The sequence below is a fragment of the Passer montanus genome, unplaced genomic scaffold (genome assembly GCF_014805655.1).
Source record: "Passer montanus isolate IOZ18808 unplaced genomic scaffold, ASM1480565v1 scaffold5, whole genome shotgun sequence".
Lineage (NCBI taxonomy): Eukaryota > Metazoa > Chordata > Aves > Passeriformes > Passeridae > Passer > Passer montanus.
This window is the reverse complement of record NW_024369929.1, coordinates 2742326-2757392: the sequence shown is the minus strand read 5'-3', so window position 1 is coordinate 2757392 and position 15067 is coordinate 2742326. Positions and strand designations below refer to the sequence as shown.

Sequence of the window (15067 nt, the reverse complement as noted above, 5' to 3'; positions counted from 1 at the left end):
CTGGCATCACCATCAAGTCATTTAGATTTCCCAAATCTCAGTTCAAACAGTAAATGTAAATAGTGATCATTCCTAACTCAAAAAGAGATTGCATCAATCTATTACCAAAAAAGGGAAAACAAAAACTCCTATTGAAAAATCAGACTTTATGGACAAATCATCAAAAAGCTCTCAGATTATATTTCCCTATAGAAGTGTATTTATATTTCAGTTTGTTTTAAATTAATTCTCTATTCTATTTGAGTTGACTTAAAATCTTTCTTTTTTTTGTAGCAAGCTTTACCACATCTCTCATCTCAACTTATGTCTAAACACAAAAATATGTATACAACTTCTTTTTCTCCCATTTCCACCACCCCCTTTTCCCAGCTGAAACCTTTCAAAATATTTTGAAATTGAAGAAGTTTAACCACTTTATTTATCCTCAAACACTTCAGGATTTTCTCCACTGTCTGATAAATTATCTCCTGACAGCAGTCCATTTTCCTAACTGCAGAGATATTTCACTTTCAGAGGAGAAAAAGGAAAGAGGGAAGAAAGAAAGAAAAAACATGCAAAAACCCAACTACATTTTTTTTTCAGTTCTCATCACTGTATGAAATGGAACGCACCTGACAAAAGATATATTTAAGGAAAAAAATTCAGCAGTGAAAAAAAGTTTCTGTTCATTGCAATTTGAATTTCTCTCTCACAAAATGCCTGCAAATTCACATCAAATGTTTTCTTTGAAGCATTTCATTTTTTGTTTCTTTGCTTAGCTGCTTGGGGAGGAAAAAAACAGCAACAACAAATCCAAGAGCATCTCATTGGAGCCCTTGAAACAGTAGAAAAACATTAATCCAGTTCTGGATAGGAGGAGAAGCCAGCCAAAAAACCTGCAGGAGTTGTACCCAGCTCTGTGCCCAAGCTCAGTGCCCAGCTTCATTCCACCCACTGCAGCAGTGCTCAGCTCAAACTCCACCCTGGAAAGGCACTGCAAACCCACCGGGTCTAAACTGGGAAACCAGCTGTGAATTCTGGTTTGTACATGTGTGCTTACCACTGGGGGGTTTCACAGTCCCAGGTGTTTTTCTCCTGGGATCTGCATTGATTTCATATTTGTCAGTTCTAATTATCAATCAAATTGACTGAATTAAGTCAACCACTCTGCAGAACACCCATTTATGCACATGATCAGAAGCAGAGCCATGGTACAAACCCTTCAGTGATGGGTCTCTTCATGGAAGACATAAGCCTGCCCAGCCCCATCTCCTGAGCAAACACAGCCTGTGTAAGTCCCTCAGTCTCTCTGCGGGACTTCTGTGTGAATAGTAACATTTGCTGCATGAAAACAAAACCTCTAATCACCAAGCCCTTGAAGAACAGCACCCTGTGGGATAGATTACAATATTTTAGCATGTTCATTTGATTTGGTGTTTCCACCAGTGCTGCTTTAACAGTGATACAAACTGCGCATGGGGTACTCATTACACCACACTGCAGAGAGCAGGGATTTGTAAATATGCATTAAACTGGGTTACATTTTCCTCCCCTGCACACTGTGTCTGAGCTATGGCACAAACTTGTGTCCTTGAGAGCAGGAGTTGGGGCATATTCCTGGCACGCTGCCGCTGTCAGTGAAATATGTCCTTTTTACAGATGTTCCTTGTACTACTGGGAACAAATTGCTCATCCACATGCACAAAGACATACCTATGTAGACAGAAGGTACAAAGAAGAAAAAAATTTATGTCTGTATATTCCATGAAAAGTGGGTTTAAACAAACTCTGTTTGGAGAGCACGAAGTGTGGACAGCTCCCATTTTCTTGAGCACAAGTCAAAGATAAAACCACACAAATTTCACAGGTGGATGTAGAAATGTGCATCACTGGGTTTAACCAAATGCAAAGCAGAATTAAAGCTTATTAGCTCTGTTGACATATATAAACAACTCATTAACTAGTTTTACAAATAAACTCCAATTTTTCCCTTCACATCCTGTTGAAAGATGTCATATGGAAATGTCTGGAAATTTCCAGAGTTTCTGAAGACAATTCCTGCTGAAGATACAGCACATTTCCTTTTTTTGGGGAAATGAAAGGTGTCCCCAGATTATTCAGATATGGAAAGAACTGCTTGATGAATGAGCTGGACAAGAACTTCAGAGTGCACAATGATCTGACATCAAAGAACCCTGCAGGTAGGACTTTATTAGCTTATAAGACTTTAAAAAATATTTTAGCTTTTGAATACCTACAAAAAGAACCCTTCTTAAAGTTTAGAGGATGGGAATCTATTGAATTTCAGAGTCTTAACTCCATAATCACCAGGACTGGATCTCTGCATTGGCATTTAGGGAGGATCTCCATCCCCACAGTTCTGTCAAAGCTGCCAGAATATATGAGATAAAGTTTAGACCAGATTCCTGCTCTCACTTTTATGCTTTCTATGGAAAGATCCTGCATATGCCTGGAGGGGTGTGGATGCATGATATGTAGTCCAGAATAAACACTGCTACTGCAAAGCCCTGACATCAATATTCTTTTAAAAACAAGTTCAGTAGAACAAACTTAATACTGGCTTAATAACCAATACTGTGTAGAGACAAAGTTGTTGCTTTAGTAGTTATAAACCCTAAGAGCCTTTGTCATTGAACTTTATCACTGTACTTGAGCACCAAAATCCTATATACCCTGACCACATCAACCACATTTGAACTAAACTGCAATTTACTTTCTTTTATTTGCATAGCAAGCCTTTCTGGCTTTGCTCTCACAAGAGGAAGAAATTAAGGCCTCAAAATACATTCTATAGTCTTATTTATATGTGTTATTCATGTTTTGCAGCAACTGATGGATTTTCTAATTTGCAAGATTTCTTAGGCAATCAAGAGTAACTCTGAAACAACAATGAATGGATAATGAGCACAGTTGCTATATTTGATTTAATGCATTTGGCCAGGGTGAACCTATTTGTGTTTGTTTCCTTCAACCATATGTTAGCAAAGTTTCATTAAAATGAAAAAGGATCATACATATTCCTGCAAAGCATCCTGCATATTCTTCAGCAGGTTTCAGGCCAGGTAATTTCCTGTTTTGAAGGAGCAAACAAGCCTCAACAGAAGCTTTAAAACTTATTTGAAGTTTAACATTCACATCAACTTACACTACTGATCATGAATGCTAAGAACTGATTAAGACTAGTCCATAAATACAACACTTAAAGAAGAAAAGTAGAGCTACACACAGTAAGCAATTCTTGTTGGAGTCACAACAGGGATTTCCCCTCACCACTCCAATACTGGTTACCCATTTCCCCCCTTTCCTTATGGCCTGTGGCTTGTAATCAGAGGAAATGAGAGCACAGTGCATTACAGGCCACGCATTACAGGCCACATGCATCAAGGAATAAAAGACCTTTACTTCATAAACATTCCAGGAGCTCTCAGAATTTCTGGCAGCAGATTTTAGACAACTTTGAGCACAACACGGTCCCTGATAATCGCTTAATGACCACTCAGGCATAGGCTCGGTCTCAGATACACCCCGAGTTTCAGTCTCCCTCCGATCAAGACCTCAAAGTTGTCTCAAAGGAAATGTCTCCTGGGCCATGAGAAGTGCATCCACGCAAACATTCCCTGCTGGCTGTGAAGTGTCCCCTGAGCCCAGGAGAGTTTCCTGGAGGTCCTTGCTCTGAGCAGACAGGGCTGGCTCAGGGGGGACAGGCTCCTGCTGCTCTGGACTCCAGGCTGCCTCCGCACCCACAGCTGCCAGCAAAGCCCGGCCATCCCCGCCAGGGGTATCCCGGGAAGGGATTACACTTTAGAACCCTCGCCTTTCTCTCCCCTCAGCACCATCTCTAAACAGAGACTGCTCCAAGTCATTGCGCTGCTTAAGGGGATGGCTTCAGGATAGAGAAAAGTTTAACCCCCCCAGCCTAAAATGGGTGGCAAGAATAGAGCAAAAAGACTTTTACAAACCTCCTGGAATTTGTTTTGCATGCTAATTAAGACCACCTTTGTCTTCTGAATACCTTTGAGGTCACACCCCCCCAGCAATTTTCCCAAATGCTGACAATTGCTTGCAAATGCAATCCGCAGCCCTTGAGCACCCTGAGCTCAAGGGACAGTCCTTATCTTTGAGACACCGCAACGCAGCAGGAACCTGCACAGAACTTTTCCATGGCATAGAGACAGGTTTTTTAACCAGTCACCACCTCAGTTTTTAAAATCTATAAGATCTCTACGGTTATGCCTTATTGTCCTAATTGACTCCCGTAAATCATACATCATCTTCCACGGATCGGTTTGTGCAGCTCTAGGATTGTTAACTTGCCCCGCAGCACGTGGCTGCACCCGCTACCGTAACAGCCAAAATGAACTGAGAAAGCTTCTGAGGATACTGGGTGATACTTTGTATTTCAGACTTCAGGAGGAACGCCTTGGTTTTAATGATGAATCTATTCCCGAGTCTCTCCCATCAGGACTTTTTAATAAGTAGGTGATATCACATGGCTGCCATCATCTCCAAATAGAAGTCATTATGCTGAGACCAATAAGCCACAAGGTGCAAATACTGATATTTTTAAGATTATTAATGGAATCGAGGCCTGAAAATTGCAAGAGTCAGAGAGACACTTGTAGGAATAATGCAATTCAAATTAACAGCAACAGGTTAATATAACTATATCTGAAGATATCAAATGTCACCCATAAAGGAAAACGTTGTCAGAATAAATTTTTTTAAGTAATGAGAATAAATGAAGAGATCAAATCTGCCTGGAGGTTGGCATTTCACCTATTCCCCCATCTTCTGTCTGCACCATAGAGTGCAAGTGAGCTGAGCAGAGAAAGAGTTAATAAGCCCTCTTCAGGCAGTTCTGTGCTTTCCTGATGTTTATTTGGCTATATTCTACTTGCTTTAAGAAATTATGTTTTCATAAATATAAACCAGTGCCTTTCTCGAAGCATATCAGCATTTTAAGGCATAGCCACAACTCTAAACCTGGGTTGAAAGCACAGATTTGGAAAACATTGACCTGTCTTCAAAAGAAGCAGCCTAATCTTCCACAGATCTGTGTGTATGCACACAGCACACTGGCTACACGTGACAGAAGCTGCAAAGACATTTCATGGCATTTGACCCTTCCCCTGCAACAGAGTCCCAGGATCATTTGGCAGATGCTCTCACCCATTTCCCCCAAGAGCTGCAGCTTTAGATCCCTGCAAGCCCTGCTGGGGTGTGAGTAGGCACAGAAACAAAAAGTGCCATTGAACTGATCCCAAATCTCTGCTGACAGCCCTGCTCCATTCGAATGCTCCCTGGGCTGGCTGCCTCTGCTCTTCCTGCTGCTGCCTCACCTTCAGGAGCCTTTTTGGTCACTGAAGTCTTCACAGTCTCAGGGAAGTTTTGCCATTCTAAACTAGTCTCTCCAGTGAAGCAGCTATGTCAAATAAATATGTTTTACAAACAGTGGTGTTCATCTGATGCTGAGGCACCACAACCACTCCAAACACTAAACTCCAGTCAACCTTTATAATGCCTTTGCTTTTTTTTTTTTCCTGGCAGCATTGCTATGTAGCTACTGTGAATATTCAAATACTGTAATTGGAAATGATTTACTTTGTTTTGAATTAACTAAAATTCCATTGTTAAGCACAAATACTGCTTCACTAAATCATCAAGCTTTTAATAGGTCCACATGAGCAGGTTACTGAGCGTGTTAGGATTTATAATGCTCCTGGGGAGCTGACCACTGTATTATGCTTCCTGCTGCTAGGTAATATGCATGACACATTTCTGGACACTAATTCATTTATTTAATAGTAGCAGTATGCAAAAACAGAGTTCAAAATGAGGCTGACAAAGAAGGTATAAAAGTTTTATTAATCCATAGCTAATCAAAGGCCAGAGGAAAGCATATAATGGTGGCATTTACAGACCATATCGAATGTGAATAAATTAAATTTTTGTTTCCTAAAATCTTACTAATAGGATGTATTCAGCTTGAAACATTTATACTTTTAATTACAGTGGCAGCCAATTTAGAGTAGGTATCTGGTTGTACTGCACTTAAAACTTTGCATCAAGGATCTCCACAAATCCCCTCATCAGCTATTCTTTGAATCCGATTTGTTACTGTGTGTGCTGTGTCCATGCTCAGAAATAATAACATTATTTACTTTCTCGTTTAATTATACAGTGACAGATTACTTGTAGGGGGAAAGGTCACTGAGGCAAAGTATTGTCTTCCTGTGAGAGAAATCCCCCTGAAAGACTCAGCATCATGTACATACAATATAACTTTGCACATCTATCCTTCATATGTTTCTATGCAAGAATAAATCGATAAAACTACTCAGATGGAAACAGTCATTGGTTCAGGCAAAAGTTTTCACAGGATCATAGCCTCATTCCCAACAAGTAATCAAACACTCAGATTGCACTGTAGATTTTGTTTGAAAAAATATATTCTAGTCAGTTACTAATAAGCATAAATCTTAGATGACTCATAAATACAAAGAAAATAAAAAATAAAAGTAATAGAAAAAATGAGATCATACTAATTTTATCTGTGTTCTGGAATACCCTTAAAATTTTAATCACTTTGATCTGAACCTTTCAGAAAGCAATCCAGGGAGACAATGCTCTGCTTAAGAAATGAGAGGAGCACAATATTTGTATGGAATATTTTAGATATCAGGATGAATTTCGATAACATTGTCATTTCTTCCTGTTCTGCCCTACCATTTGGAGCTGGGAAGATAAGACATTTTGCTGGAAATACAAAATTATTGTCATTAATTTACTTCAGACGCAAGTGCACATGTGAAATCTGTAGCTCCATGTCACTGACAATCCCTTATCCAGCCAAGAACTCTGGCATTTCCCAAACAATACAGCAATTCCATGCACATGGGGGTGACTGACAGCTGCTTAAGTGAAGGCACATCCTCCAGTGCTCTGCTGAATCACAGACTGAGGCTTTGCCACACACAGAACCTTCCTGCAGAGCTGGAAACAGAACTCGCAGTCTATTGACCGCCAGCTCAATACTTGAACTGTGGCTCTCCTGTAAGAAAGATCTCAAGCTTTCCCAGAGAAGTAAAACTCTACAGCATTGTGGCATTAGATTTTAGTGTCTAATAAGGATCACCTTGTAAAAATGTTTACTCTCTTCTTAAATGAGGTATGCTTGCTGTCAACTGAAGTTCTGCCTTTATTTCTTATCAGATTTCTTCTTTAAAATTAATTAATCATTATTTGTGCCACCAAATAAGCACAGGTCTTTTGATAAAAGCTGAAGGCTAGAAGAGGTTATTTCCATTTTAAATTTTGGAGACAAAGTAAAACTGGGTTTAGATAGCAATCTTAGTGCTCACATTATAAACCCTATTGACTTGCATTCAGAGCACAAGGCTGTGACTGAGCAGCAGCAATCGCTGCAGGCAGTGCCAGGGAAAGCTCAGCAGAATTCACAATGGATTTGTCCAACATCCACACAACAACAACAACAGCAGAGAATGTTTGAGAGATCAAGTTATCACTGCCTTAAATCCCCAGCCATGTTAGCATACACTTCATAAACCAACTGGACAAGCAGACAACATGGAAAACCTAAAGGTTAAGTACACATTATTGACCTCAAGGACGCTGCCTTCTACAGATCATTAAATAAGTTGTGCTTTCCTCTTTCAGCCAGTCAGACTGAAAAGTGCCCTGGGAACATTATTTAATGCTTAGATGTTCTACCTACATTTGTATGACACAAAATCAATACCTTTCCCCTAACCTCACTTGCTTAGATTATTCTCAGCTATTAGCTGCTGTTTAAACCACAGTGGTTCCGCCTTTGCCACGCCCCGTGTGTGTGTGTGTGTGTGTGTGTGGCCATTCCTACATTTTAATGACAGACAGACACAGATTGGGAGCTCCCCTTCCCTACAGCAGGTACAGCCTTTTCAACACGTGAAACAGAGCACAGGCTGGAACAAGGCATTTTTTTGTTTATTGTTTTGCAGAGGCAACTCTGCTTTTTCTGTGGGAGGGATCCCCCTCCCTGGGGCCAGGCCGGTGCCACACAGCTCCCAACAGGTGCCCTGTCCCTGCTTACTGCACTGCACCACTCCACTCTCAGGGAATTCTAAACTTGGGCTGACACTTATGCCACAGGATGCTGCTGGCATGGGATGCACAACACGAACACTAACTAGGGGCAAAACACTGATAGCATCCCTCACTTTTCTTTTATATCAAAAGCATTCTTTTGCTCAGCTCCAGCTGCAGTGACACCTCTACTAGGTGTCAGGTATAATTTTATATTTCCAAATATAGCTTCTGAAAATAGTTTCTTATGGCTACCAACAGATTCCTGTGTTTACTTGCTGTTAGATACAGTGCTCCAGATACACTGTCCCAGGTCATGTTCTGTTACACAGAACTGTGCAACTGAATTGCTTTGCAGCATATAAATCAATTAGTCTATATCTGTTATTATGAAGTAAAATCAGTGTCTGTACTTGATCTCCTATGTTTCAGTATCACGCACCAGGACTACCCACTGGAACCATGTTACTGAATACAGTTCCCAAATTATGAATATTACACTTCAAATGCACTTCAGTACATGAAACAAGTCAAATATGACTCAGTTGAGGTGTCAGGTCTGTATACACACAAACAACAGAGGTGTGTCCCTGAGGGGTCCCCTCCTTGGATTTTCTAAGGGAAGAGTAAGGTCCTCTCCACAAGTTCCTTGGGTGCATTTCTAAGGCTTGGGAGAGCACATTCGAAATCCTAGGACTTCTTTCTGTTTGGTGATGGGCATCACTGGTTACAGAAGCTTCAATCGTGAAAATGCCATTTCACTGAATATTTCTCATAGTAGTCCTTAACTTGCAAAAGTGCACTGTGTCACACTGCCAAGAAAATGAAGCCTTCCCTAAGGACTTCAGCATCTGAATAGAGACAGGACAAAGTGACAAAAGACAAAACAGACAGAGGAAGTGAAGTGCAAAATGCAAGATATACATACAAGATTTTCAGTTATCTTAAAGAATGTTGGTCTGGTTTTCACATCCATTGCTGCTGTTGCTTCTGTCTAGATAAGCATGGAGAGGGGCTGTGCCCTTTGATGTCACATCAGTCGATCTGTGGACATTATATCTAGGTACAGAGATACTTGTACACACCTATGTACACATTTATATACCCACAAATGCATATCATGATATTTCCAGGAATCTGGTAAATGGCTTTACTATCTAGATTGCTCAATCCTTTCAGTTTTAGAGGACATCTGTGACCTCACTTTTGAAAAATTCTCACACCTCCATTGTGTGTAGAGGGCCTTTGATAAGCAGCCCAGCAGGTGGTGAAGTGCCCTTCCTTTGTCTCATGAAATCCCATTCAGTTTTGGCAGAGAGATAAAGAGGAGCATCACGGTTTCCCCTTTCTCGCTGGCTCGACAAAGACATTTTGGCAGCTTGCTCGAGCTCCTGGAGCTCCCAGCACGGGCTCCTATCACCACCAAAGGAGCTGCAGCAGCCGATGATGCAACTGAATGCAGCCCTGACCCACAAAGCAGGGAGAAAACACCACTCCTGCTCAACGCGGGGACATCTGGCCTCTGCCACCCCCTCACCGAGGCCGCAGAGAAAGGCAGCAGCGTCCTCAGCTTGGCTGGGGACAGGGAACAAGATAAGCAGAGAAACTCCTCGGTCACCTCCCTAAGCATCCTCACTCTTTAACTCCTCTTTGTCACCTCTGCCTTCTCTTTCCTCCCTTCCCTGGGCTCAGCTGCCCACAGGAGGAAGGGTTTGCTGTGCCTGAATTACTCTCTCCTAGTGAGGATACCAAAGGCAGGTGAAGTTCTGCTCAGCCCCATGCCCACTGCACTCTCTGGAAAATGACCAAGATTTCCAGATTGCTTCCAGATTTATTGTGCAGGAATTCCAGCTAGGCTGCCAATTCCAGAAAACAAAGAAAAATTAAAAGATCACCTTGGGAAAGCCAAAGAAAGTGGTGACACGGGCAAAAAAATCCAGAGTACAACACTGCTAGCTGGGCATCCTTGGAGAACCCCTCTGCACAGCAGCTGCAGGTCAGCTCTGTGTTCCTTTGCCACAAACAACTGTGAAACCCCAAGACAGTAATAATAATAAAGTTTCTCCTCCTACTGTGTCGGCTGGTACACATGGGATATAAAAGACAACCATTGTTTTGCTAGTCTGAAAACTCAAGGTGTGCAGATCGATACAACAAATTTAAAGGAATTGCTACTGTCCAAATGAATAGTTTCACATGATTTTACTTTTTATTGTGGCTTATTTACTTGCATTGTAATTGGGAAATCTTTTAAAGCAGCTTAATTGCAAAGTTAAGCCCAGAAAAGCTGCCTTGACATCCCTAATTCAGCCCCTTGTGACTACACACGACAATGTAAAAAACAAAAAGAGAGAACTGCAGAAATTACCACAGCTGCATTTCAAGCTGAAGCTTTGATTTCAGTAGATGTAACATTAGTGACAACAAAGCAAAGCAAAAATCCTTTTCTCAGCCTAACTGCAAACACACCTTCTGTGCCCACAAACATCTGATCTGCTTTGTCAGAGCTGCTTCAATTAGCCCTGGAACTTCAGGAGCATCCCTGCTGGCCTGCCCAGGGCTGAGGCACAGCACAGCCTCAGAGCTGGCTGCCCAGGGTCACTCTGCTCTGGTGCTCAGCCCGTGGGTGAGAGGCCTTTGCCTTGCCTTCTATTGCATGCAAGATGAGCATCACTCATTTTTAACATTATTGCACACACTCCTGTGCTCTGATCTCTGTGCTGTAACAAGCTTTAGTGACTGAGGATGAGGAAATGTAGATGATTAACTGGGTTTTGTCTTATTTCAGACACTACCTGTACAGATACTTTAATTTCTCTTCTTATTTGATTCCATGGATTTCAGGCACCTTCTTAACAGCCTTTTAGCAAAGATTTTTGTAGTTTTTGAATGGGCGCCTTGGAGAACAATTATTTTCCCTCATGAATAAAAGTTACAGTTTAATGATAGTGAGCATTTCTAGGGAAATATCCACAGTATTGCAGCTGGTGCACCGTTAACACCACAAAATAATAGAAAACTAATATTAATCCATATCTCAACTTTAAAAGGACTTTCAATTGTGCAGTCCATGATATTCTACAGAAACACTACCTCATTTATCTTCATACTCCATGAAGTGGCAAGAAATTAAGCAGAGGACTGTGAAACAATTGGATACCTATCACGAAGTGAATGTGGGCAAATACCAGGTGATTCTGTGCCCTGTACATTCTTACCTAAATACAATCAATGATGTTATTTTTGCTCATATACCTTAAAAGCATAGAGACACCAGCTCTGTGAAAGAAGGGCTCACATTAAAGGAATCTGCTCCCTTCTCACCATTCCCACCACTCACCTCAATTTGTTCCTCATTGAAACCCATGTCCTGCTCCCCTTGTGGTACCTCCAAACCACTCAGAGATCTGCCTAACTGCACCTCCCCAGGCTCCATCCTCCTCTCTCAGACCATAAGAACTTCTGGCCAAGTCTCTCACAGAAACCTGATAAAATACTTGCATGTCTCTCTTCTCAGTTCCTCTATTCCTTTTCTTAATGGCTACTCATGGATATTCCTGACCTTTCAAAGAATCTGTGGTTTTGTTCTTCTTACCACCAATACAATCAGCTGGCTCTAATGTCTGTCTGATCAGAACCTAGGGCTGCTGCCTGCAGAGGCCAACAGCAAAGCCTACAGGATTTCCCACCGAGTTCAGAGACACTGGTTAGGAGGTCAGGTGCTTTCACATGAACAAGAAAAACACTCAGCCTCAGTTTTGAAAAAAAAAAGTAAATAAAAATGCACCAGGAAATATCTGGATGAAAAACATTCCCAAAAGCAATAGTACTAAGTGGAAAATATTATCCAGATATGGCCTTCCTGAGGCATCCTTCTCTTTCTGGGCAAATTCCATGGAAGTCTAAGCTCAGCAAGGTCACTGAAATGATTTGCCTGGCTCCTGTAAGAGGGTCAGTGAAGCAGTAATTGAGATATGTGCCTGCAACACCACACCTGGATGATTCAGAGACCTGCAATGCACGAATCCCCACAAAGATCCATCCTTAAGCATAACCTCTAAATTGTAATTTTATACCAGCCTCTTTTCCACCTGTTTTCTCTTTGCACTGAAATTCCTCCCCCTCAACTGTGAGCAGTGAATCTTCCTTTAGAACACAGCAATATTTATTGACTGTATTCTTTGTTCACATCTGTCAGACATGGGAAGTCACCACTGCTTTACAAGACTATCAGTTTTAAGTAATGCCATTCATCACAAAATGGAATAGTGTGAGCAACATTTCCTCAACTGCAATGAATTATACAAGGGTCAGCAAGCTGGAGTCGCGGTTGGCAACACAAACATTGGCCTCAGGTAGCAAACCCATCTTTGCAGCTGTTCTCATCCATATGGGTTCAATGAACTGCAGAGAGTACAGGCCTTTGCTTATTGAGAGTATCTGCTGGAACTATTTCATCTAACCAGCATCATAAAACAACTCTGAAGTAAGGTGAATGCTATTCATCTAAAGCTTGTCTGGTAGCCAACTGCTGACAGAGGGGGAAATAGAGATGGCAAAGCAGCAGAAATGGTCGGGAGATGCTGGAGTTCCTGGATTTCAAAATGCAGAGATTAAAAACCACAAGAAAGGGAAACAATGCACCTGTGGTTCACAGGCATCTGGTCACCCCAACAGTGCTCAGCTTCCTGACAAACAATTTCCAAGACCCCTCAGTGCATTTCCTCACCAGCATAATGCCCTTTTAATGGACATGCTGTCAAGCAGATTTGTTTGGCAGCCACACAATCAGCCCTATTTTTGCTCTAAAACAGAAGATTTTGTTTATACACATGGTTTTGCAAGTAAGATTATTCTGTGATTAAATACAGACATTTTACCAGAAGCCTCATCACTAACTCAATTTAAGCCAGTATTTACCAAATGTTTTCATCTTCAGGATTAAATTTAAGCACGTGTTTGCCAGTCATTGAACAGATGAACTGGATAAACCCAATTCAAGTTCCTTTAGTGACATAGGACTCAAGTAACATAGGCTTTAGCAGCTTTACATTACTTTTGATGCCTTGCCTTTTCAGAGCTACATAAACTGGAACCTCGAGGCATCTGTGGCATTGGGGAGTGAGTGGAGTCATGGAGTGTGTTCAGCACTGGGGGAGGAGCCCAAAAGCTCCAGAGGGGCTGCTCTGCTCAGCCTGGAAGCCAGAGAGTTGTGTCACAGATGAGCTGCTTTGAGCTGCTTTGCTGTGGGGAAACTTTTTGCATTCCAGGACACAGGATCACCTCCCACCTGTGCCACAATCCTGATGGTGATCAAACTGGCAGCACTGAAAAGTATCTCTTCTATAACTCCTATGCAGCTACTTAGTTACAATTTTTAAATCTATTATTTTTTTTTATTTTAAAGAAAGGGTCACCTTAAACTTGATGAACTTTCACAGCTTGAACAAGCAGGGGGACCATGTGGAGAGCAATGTCTCTGGGGATGTACTTTTCAGTGAGTAAGTTCACTTGAGGCAGGAGTCTCAGGTAGATCTGATTGCATTTACAAACACAAAATCTGTCAACAGTAAAGACACCTTCACTGTTTAATCTTCCACTAGAGGGGAAAAAAAAGAAAATCAAAATACTTTTTTCTTTCCCAGAATAGCTATCTGGCAGAAAACTTGAAAATGTGAATCCCCTTTCTTGATACGAAGTCACTTTGTTGATGAACAGTGCTCCTAGCAAAAACTGGGAATGATACCAGACAAAGGATGCCTGGCATCATTATCTGCATTATATATCAATAGTTGTGCTTCCTTGCTTATGAAGTGTATAACCTTGTGTGTCCTTAAAGTGTAAAAACAAAACACCCACCACCCTAAGGACACCTGGGACTGCACGTCTAAGAAGCCAAGAGAAAGAAAAAGATTTTATTAAAATATTATGAATTATTGTTAACATATATTTACATAATTTAATTCATCTCAGGAAACGTCTAAAAGAATGAAATTTTATACACCTATGGTCATGAAGGCATCCTTTGATGTCATCATTTTCCTCTACAACTCATCAGTACCTACATAAACCTCTGTCAGAACATGACAGTGGTCCCAGCTCCAGCCCCTTTGCTTCAGCCATGTGCTGAAGAAAGGCCTTGCAGCTTCCCAGGTCACAGGACACAGAACAGAAGGTGGGTGCTTGGGGTGAAGGGCTGAAGAGAAGCATACACAGCTTTTCCTATGCCATGAAATCCACACCAAACATGAGAGTCTAGAAAATGGCCCTGGAAAGACTGCAGACTCCTCAGCCTACATCTGATGGACTCCTGCTGCTCAGGCCCTTGGGGCTGAACTGGGGGCATGAAGAGAATTGAAGAGTCCAGGATTGTGGCCACTGAACAACCCCAGTGGTCACAAAGCTTTGCAGAGAGCAATCCCCAAATGACTGATTCCACACCCACAAATTAATAATCCTCCTCTAAACCTGACCACAGAGAAAATACACTTGATTAACATAATTCCCTAATATCAGACCAGACATGATTAAGACAATTAATTTTAGTGTTGCTATATGTTAATACATCCCAAGGTCCCTTCTTCTCTGCCTGTTTACTCTGTCCTCCTCTCTTTTGCTAGAGGTTCTCATGATAAAGCACTTTTCACTCTAACAAGGTCTCTCTTCAGAATAACATCTGTAAATTATTTAAATACTCATCTGGTAAACAACACAGTATTTTTAGCAATAAAGTAAAAATCATGTTGCTTTCTGAACCAATCCCAAGGGAAATGTTTGGATTATACAAACTGGTTTATTTCTTAGTTGATAGAAGGTGTGCTCAAGGAACTCTGAGCATCAGGACATTATGATTAAAACCAAACTGTTAAATTTCTAATTTTGTGAGAAAAGAAATGCCTACAAAAGCCCCCTGCAGTAACTGTTACACACACACAAAGCTGATGAGAAACACAGAATGCTCTTGCCAAAAATAAGGACCATA

At 41.3% G+C, this 15067-nt stretch overlaps 1 long non-coding RNA gene across 1 annotated transcript in view; it reads right to left on the bottom strand.

The window, feature by feature from the left end:
• The window catches only part of LOC120509123, a 64643-nt gene that overhangs the window by 49336 nt on the left and 240 nt on the right, over positions 1 to 15067 (bottom strand). The gene's annotated exons all lie outside the window — the stretch shown is intronic.